The following is an 8,712-nucleotide window of genomic DNA, read 5'->3' on the forward strand; positions in this document are numbered from 1 at the left end:
AAATAAACAAACAGCTATAAAAGTCAATAAACCTTCAGAATGTGAATTTGAGGCTTCAGCTGGGGGACAAGTGGACTGGAGCGTTCCAGAACCAGACAAAGATAGATTTGCGGATGCAGCTCCGGTAAGTGAGGAGCCCATCAGGCTCTCTAAAGCTGACATTCAAGCCAGTCACAGCAGCACTTTCAACAATCACACATCTAACTGAAAAAAATTAATCTAAGCGCATGTAAATATAACATATTTAAATCTGTGATATTAACAATTAAAAATTAAGTTTGTTGCTTTACATGAATACATAGTTTTGAACTTAATCTGCATTTGTTCAAAAAACAAGACATTGTGCATTTTTTTCCTTAACAAGCAGTATTTATGTAATCCCAGTAATCTTTTTTATTTACACACAAACAACAAGCAATGATCTTATTTACCTTTCCTTTAACAATTTTAATCTATTGGGAAGATTGACCAACGTTTAGATGTAACATGCTTTATTTGTTTAAGTAGAAACACCACAGTAAAAAATATCTTGCTTGATCTACTTTAAAAAAATTAAGGCGACTTTTTCGACTTTTTTTTTATATCGATAAAGACTAGACTAGTATAAACTACCTAATTTTTAGTATGTAACAAATTCAAATTTGCAAGTAAAGCCAACTTAATTTTTGCAAGTAAAGTCAACTTATTTTTTTATTTAAAATTTGTTTTATTATTATTATTTCTCTTTTTTCCTTTTTTGTTTTTTTTTCTCTTTTCATCTTCTTTTTTTTCCTTTTTTTCTTTTTTTCTTTTCTTTTCTTTTTAAAGTCAACTTAATTTTGATAAATTAAGTAAAGTTAACACAATTAAGTTGACTGTACTTGCATAATGTATTATTTACATACATAAAATTAAGTAGTTTATACAAAGACTAGTCTTTCTTGATCTACATAATAATCTCATGCAAAAAGTTGACTTATTTTTTTTAAGTAGATCAAGCAAGATATTTGTATCAGTGTAACTATCTAACCGGCTAAGTAGGTCCAAAGTATGACCGAACCAACTTGATGGGTTGTGATTTTTCATTGCAGCTCTATAGAGTAATCACTGGGCCTCTAACAAGTTAAAACCACCTTTGGCACATTTTGTAGTGCATGCTGTTGGAGGTGAACATTGAGGAGCTATGTTCCTCTACAGTACTGTATTGACCATATTTAGCTGTAGTGAAATTGTTTTCAGGTTAAATATTCAGCAACAATCAGTATCAATGTCAGAAAATTGCACAGAAATTAAATAAAAACTCCTTAAATCCCATAAAAGAGCACGTTTCCTCTTTGTCTTCTACGACAGGTCAGCTTGTGGGAGTAGTGTTTCCCAACTCTGTTCCTTGGAGCACACGGCCCTTCACGTTTTAGATGGGCCTTTGTTCAAACAGACGTAATTGGATGACCATCAGCTTTTCATCAAGGTCCACACACATCTGTCAATGGCCTACTAGTTTTGAGCCAGGTGTGTTAGACCAGGGTAACATCTAAAACTGTGGGCCCGAAGAACCACGTTGGGAAAGGCAAGTTTAGAGTAACTTGGTCAATTGAAAAACAAATTTTCCAAAAATGATTATTTGTGGGACTTTATTTGTTCTTTCCATCATACAAAGGGCAGCTCCTGGCCCCCAGCTGCCAACCCACGTATACAAAAATAAAATAAATACATAATAAACACAAAATCAGAATCCAATTTAAAATTGTATTACTTGCATATAAAGCCCAAAACGGCTTAGCTACGCATTATTTGCAAGACCTGATAGAGCCGTATGTTCCTGTCAGAGCTCTCCGTTCTCAGAGTGCAGGTTTACTCGTAGTTCCTAGAGTATCCAAATGTAGATTTGGAGGGCGGGCGTTCTGCTATCAGGCACCATTACTTTGGAACCAACTTCCAATCTGGGTTAAGGAGGCTGACACCACCTCCACCATCGTTCCTGTAGTTTCTTGTGCTGGCCCTCCCTTCTCCTCCCTTTTCTCTCTTTTGTCCATGTTGCAGCATCCTTTGCCGGACACCGGAACCTGCAGCGTGGGAGTGAGAGGGGCAGGGTAACGGCCCGGGCAGGCGGGGGAGAGGTTTGTCCGTCAAGACTCCTCTCCCTGGCCCTGCCCCTTCTCAACCTTTCCCCGACCCTGCACCCCAACCTGGGACTTGATGATTGGGCCGGAGCTTCGGGAGCTGCATGCTGGCCTGCGGTCCCCACCCCCGGTCATCCCGTTGCTGCTTCCACCTGCCTGCTGTGCTGCTGCCGTCCCTGACCCACCAGTCTAGCCCTCGGCAGGAGGGTCCCCCCTTATGAGCCTGGTCCTGCTCAAGGTTTCTTCCCTCCTAAAGGGGAGTTTTTCCTTGCCACTGTTTGGCTTAAGGTTTTTCTCCCACTAGGGGAGTTTTTACCTGCCATTGTTTATGTAATAATTGCTCGGGGGTCATGTTCTGGGTCTCTGGAAAGCGTCTAGAGACAACTTTTGTTGTATTAGATGCTATATAAATAAAATTTAATTTAATTGAATTTAATTTAATTGAAAATATAACAGAATGAAATTGCCCTTGGCGAAACACCAAACTAAAGATAACCAACATATCAGAAAACTACTTAGCAATAGACAAGTTTACCCACACCCACCGCCCCCGGGATGCCTGCCCTGCACAGTCCACTGCTGGACACTGGAAATAAGGCTCCTGGCTCATCCTACATGTATCTACCATAATAGGAATTAAAAAATAGTAAATATTTTCTGTCAGTGGGCATTTTTATTATCTGCAGTGAAGTTTGTGCAGGGTAAACATTTGCAGGGTAAAAATAGAAATACAAGTAATTACATATTTCAAAAAGCCCTAGATGTGGCCACAGATGCTCACATGAACAACCCTAATCTTCCACTGCCATTTTTTAAAGTTTTTTTTGTGGCTCTATTGGCCCTTTATTCAAAGTATACAGACAGGAAGGGGGTAGAGAGAGAGAATGGGGATGACACGCAGCAAGGGTGCACAGGCTGGGATTCAAACCTGCGACCGCTGCAGGAGGACTGTAGCCTCTCTGTAGCGACTCTGCCATTTTGCTTGTACACCACAATTACCTGAAGTATCTAATCTAAATAGCATTTGCGGTGTTTGCTATATAACAAGCCAGTGTGGCAACACCAGCGAGTAAAGATCCATCAGTTGACTTCAGAGCAAAAGTAGAGAGCAACAAGATTCATGATAATGCAGTGGAGTCAAAAAAATAAATAAATAGAATAAATTGTCATGTAAAGTACAGATACTCAATTATTACTTAAATATAGTACTTATGTCCGTTTACTTTACTTTTTTTTTAACTTTGTTATCGTACACCGCAGGTGACAACTGGTTCTGTAGGGTTTTACTATGTAAAAGTCAATTCAAAATCTCGAAACTAAAATGCATTACATAAATTACTTAAATACTTTGAGCAAAAAATGAAATGTGCTTTCACATCTAGAGCACAGTATTTCTGAAACTCAAGTTACAGTATTTTTAACAATCCAAGTACAGTATATAGTTTGAACATACTTACGGTTACTATGGTTAGGTTAGGTTCAGGGTCGGGGAAAGGTTGAGAAGGGGCAGGGCCAGGGAGAGGAGTCTTGACGGACAAATCTCTCCCCCGCCTGACCGGGCCGTTACCCTGCCCCTCTCACTCCCACGCTGCAGGTTCCGGTGTTGTGCATTCAGAGATGCTCTTCGCCACCGGCAGAGGATGCTGAAGAGAAAAAAGAGAAAAAAAGAAAAGGGGGGCCTGCACAAGAAACTACAGGAGCGATGGACAAAAATGATAGCTATGAGATACTTATAATAAATAAAAATGGAAATGGAGAAGAGAGGAAGCGAAGAGGAGAGGAGAAGAAGGGTGAGAGGCACCGCCCAGTGGATCATGTCGGTGCCCCCTTGCAGCATAAGCCTATAGCAGCATATCTACCACAAAGCTATGTTTGAGACTAACTATTATAGTTTTGTTCTATAGCTGCAACTATGACTACTGACTCTAACACACTAGAGTTTACACTACCTAGAGATTTACCAACACCAGCTAGAGGTTTACTAAACACTAACTATAGGCTTTACTAAACAGAAAGGTTTTAAGTTTAGTTTTAAAGGTGGAGGTGGTGTCAGCCTCCTTAACCCAGATTGGAAGTTGGTTCCATAGTAATGATGCCTGATAGCAGAACGCCCGCCCTCCAAATCTACATTTGGAAACTACGAGTAAACCTGCACTCTGAGAGCGGAGAGCTCTGCCAGAAACATAAGGCACTATCAGGTCTTGCAAATAATGTGGAGCTAAGCCATTTTGGGCTTTATATGCAAGTAATAAAATTTTAAATTGAATTCTGAATTTTACAGGTAGCCTTTAAGGACTTGTGAGACTCAGACAAGACACAAAATGGTACTGGTATTTTTATTTGTGTAACAATGGACCTGGATACTCCCTCCAGTCTTGCTGTGGAGCATAAATCATGCAAACCTTTAGATACAAGAAGTACTCAGAGAGGCAGGGGGGTTTCCATAAGAATTTTTATTTATTTAGATATGGATAATGATTTAAAAAAAGACAAACAGAAAGTACCAAAACAACATCATGGAAGATTTACAAACTCAATGTTTCTCTGAAACATACCATTGTTCAACTTCCATTATTTGAACGCCTGAGTTTTGTGTCTTGTTAGGCTTAACCCTAACATGGCTAAAGTATTTAAATGGTTCAATTTATTTCTTGAAAGGTTATTTTAAAGGTTAGTGCATTTGATTATGTAAACACCCCGCTTCATCAAAAGTGAATTTGTGGAGAAGCATTGAGCAGCCGGTTGTTCTTGTGGTTTATCACAGAATGCTTCTAGACATCAGGCCCAGGACGCCGGCAGCGATGACAGAGGTGAAGGTCATCTTGGTGGATGAAGCCCCGCTCACCGTCAAGGGGTTGCAGTTGTCTGTGGAGCAGCACGTGGTCACGGTCTCGAAGGCTGCACCCAGCAGTGTACTGTTGACGGTTTTGTTGCAGTCTGTGGAGTCGGCCCTGCAGCCCTGAGTGGTGAAGCCGGTGAAGTCTGGCAGGGATGAGAAAGCTGGGGAGAAATGGTTCAGTTAGAGTTTAGAAGTGGGGAAAAACTTTGATATTTTTGGTTGCATACACTTCTGTTCAAATGTGCTTTATATTGAAATACCTTCCACCTAAAAACATTTCTATTTTCTTTCCTAATCTTCCTGTCGTTTGTTCTCCAGTTAACCTGAAACCAGTAAATGTCTTAAATGTTGAATTACCTGATTTACGACCAAGTGTTACTCTAACAATGTATCTACTCTTTAACACTTCTTTACATTTACGCACACGGCTTGTACACAATCACAATGGACTAGACTGGAATGACAGTAAAAGGTAAATATTCAGTGACATGTGGTACTGGTGCAGCAGCTAGTGCGTGTCTTTTATGTTGATCATAAGTGCATCATCATCTTCATCATCACCACTCAAGGCTGTGGTGTCAGGTAATGTTTGACTGGACAGGGTGTGGAGTTTGCAGGAGATTAGGAGGTGACTTACTGGCTTTTCCGGTAAAGCAGACACTGGTGTTACCCGTGCAGGTTTCATTAGCCTTATTCAGACAAACACCAAGGAGACTGAATGTGCACTTGTTGCAAACCAGAGACTCAGCTGAAACAGAGAAATTAAAGAACAATTAAAATCACAAGGACTGTACAACACAATAAACACCAGAGCAAGACATCAGGCCTCAAAACAAAAGATGCTATTCACGAGGCCACTTTATCGAGGGGAGGTTTAATAATGATAATACATCTTTATTTCTAAAGGACTTTTCATACATAAAAATATAGCAACAAAGTGCTTTACATATTAAAAATAATACAACTTAACCCCCCCATTCATTCCTCAAAAGACCAATTTATTCAATACATATTTTTAAATAATGATTTCATCACAAAATGACAATCTAAACTCTATTAACATAAATAACAATGAATGCATTTTTTTCTTTTGTTTTCTTTTCTTTTCTTTTCTTTTCTTGCATTTTGTGAAAAATAAGAAAAAGCAGTGAAACTTCTTTTTTTTTTGTCTGCCTCATAAAGTTATTTACAAATTAACACCGTCACATTGGTACCTTTTGTGATCCTTAGAATATTTTTAATATTAACACTTGATCATGAGTTAATCTTACCCAGAATGAAGGATACTGCAACAGCAGCAATTGCGAAAAGGATCTTTGCCATCTCGGTGTTTTGATTTGCTTCTTGGTTTCACAGATAGAAAATCCTTCCAGTTGAAGATTGACGCTCCTTGTCTCCCAGGTGAAGAGATGAGGTTAAAAGTGATGAGCCTGATGTGCGAGGACCTTTATATGCTCAGGTGTGAAGGGATGGGAGAGGAGTGACAAGAGGGGTTTTTCAGGTTTTTTTGTCTATGTTTCCGTCAAAGAATCCGGAGTGGGTGGAGGTGTCGGAAGGCTGTCACAAGGAATGTCAGGAATGATTTCTGACATCTTTCAAAAAAAAGTTTGAGGACACTTAATTGACACATTATAAAAAAGTAACTGAAAACTTTAGGGATATTTATTTTATAAATTGTTGAAAACAAAAAAATGCTACATCAAAATTCCCTGGAAACCAGTAACGATTCAATAATCAGAGAAATAACTAACTTGATGTTTAATAGTGAAGATTGAGCGTTTCCTGAATATTTCCTTTTTATCTCTTGAGCAGTGTAGTTTAAAACATGCTTCATTAACACAGTTAAAATAAATTAAATATAAAGATCAATAATGAAGGGATCAGGGGGATATTGAGAGGGAGAAAAGAGGGAGAGTGAGAAAGAAACTTAAACTGTCACATTCTATTGGTAGGGCCACTAAGATTGCTATAAACCCAGACTTTTTACCTTCTAGTATGGACTCAGGGTATAAGGAACTGACATATATTGGACAAATCAAAACCATGAAGTCATTTGAGCAGGAGTTTGATCTTCCAACTCAGGACTGACATGTCTTCAGAAACATGAGGAATGGACGATTATTAGTGGAGTTCCATCTAAACTAGAGGAGCTATTGATATCCTTTACAAAGGAAAAGACTAAAAAAGGGATTGTATCAATGATTTATAAAGCCCTAAACCAGGAATCAGATGGTGATAATATGGGGGTCAAAGAAAAATGTGAATTGGAAGCGAACATTATAATAACCGATGACCAATGGGAGGAAACATTTAAAGCAGGACAAAGATTGACTAATAGCCCATTATGGAGGGAGTTTGACTGGAAGGGGAAGATCCGGTACTTTGACGCCCCTGTCATCACATCTAAATACAGCAATATGTCTGAGCTGTGTTGGAGAGGCTGTGGTCTGATTGGGGAATATATTTTGGGACTGCCCAAAGCTCCCTGATTTCTGGAAGAAGGTTGAATTAGAGATTAAACAAATTCTGCATTTGGATTTTACATTGGGGCCAGCCCTAGTCATACTAGGTATACAGGACTGTCTCAGAAAATTTGAATATTGTGATAAAGTTCTTTATTTTCTGTAATGCAATTAAAAAAACAAAAATGTCATACATTCTGGATTCATTACAAATCAACTGAAATATTGCAAGCCTTTTATTATTTTAATATTGCTGATTATGGTTTACAGTTTAAGATTAAGATTCCCAGAATATTCTAATTTTTTGAGATAGGATATTTGAGTTTTCTTAAGCTGTAAGCCATGATCAGCAATATTAAAATAATAAAAGGCTTGCAATATTTCAGTTGATTTGTAATTAATCCAGAATGTATGACACTTTTGTTTTTTTAATTGCATTACAGAAAATCACAATATTCTAATTTTCTGAGACAGTCCTGCAGTTCCAGATGATATGATGGAGAGAGATCTGGCTTCTTTACTGAGAATTCTGCTTTTAGTGGGCAAAAAAATTATAACAGTCATTAACTGGCTGAAACCACAGTCCCAATCATGACACACTGGAGAGAGAGGATAAGACGTGTACATGATGGAGGAAATTACAGCAAGATTGAGGCTAAAAACTAACCAGTTCAGCGAGCGCTGGTCGCTATAGTAACAGAAGCATTAACCAACCTATGAACACCTCCTGTTAACCTTTTGTATTTCTTATTTTTCTTTCTCGTCTTTTATTTTTGGTTTATTATTATTCATTTCTTTTCATGTCTTTTATTTCATTGTACAGAATTGCACCTGTTCTGTTAGTATCTGTTAACATCAGTGGCGGCTGCTGGTCTTTTAAGGTGGGGAGGCTCATTTTCGCCTTACATCATAAATTGTGTCAGTTTATTTGTAGCTACATATTTGACCACTTATGTTTTGACATTTTAGAGGAAGCTGAGCTTCCCTTGCAGTCTTAGGGGAATCGCCACTGGTTAACATGGATAAAGAGTGTACAGGATTGTCTCAGAAAATTAGAATATTGTGATAAAGTCCTTTATTTTCTGTAATGCAAAAATGTCATACATTCTGGATTCATTACAAATCAACTGAAATATTGCAAGCCTTATATTATTTTAATATTGCTGATCATGACTTACAGCTTAAGAAAACTCAAATATCCTATCTCAAAAAATTTGAATATTCTGGGAATCTTAATCTTACACTGTAAACCATAATCAGCAATATTAAAATAATAAAAGGCTTGCAATATTTCAGTTGATTTGTAATGAAT

The sequence above is a fragment of the Cololabis saira genome, chromosome 15, assembly GCF_033807715.1.
Source record: "Cololabis saira isolate AMF1-May2022 chromosome 15, fColSai1.1, whole genome shotgun sequence".
NCBI classification, from domain to species: Eukaryota; Metazoa; Chordata; class Actinopteri; order Beloniformes; family Belonidae; genus Cololabis; species Cololabis saira.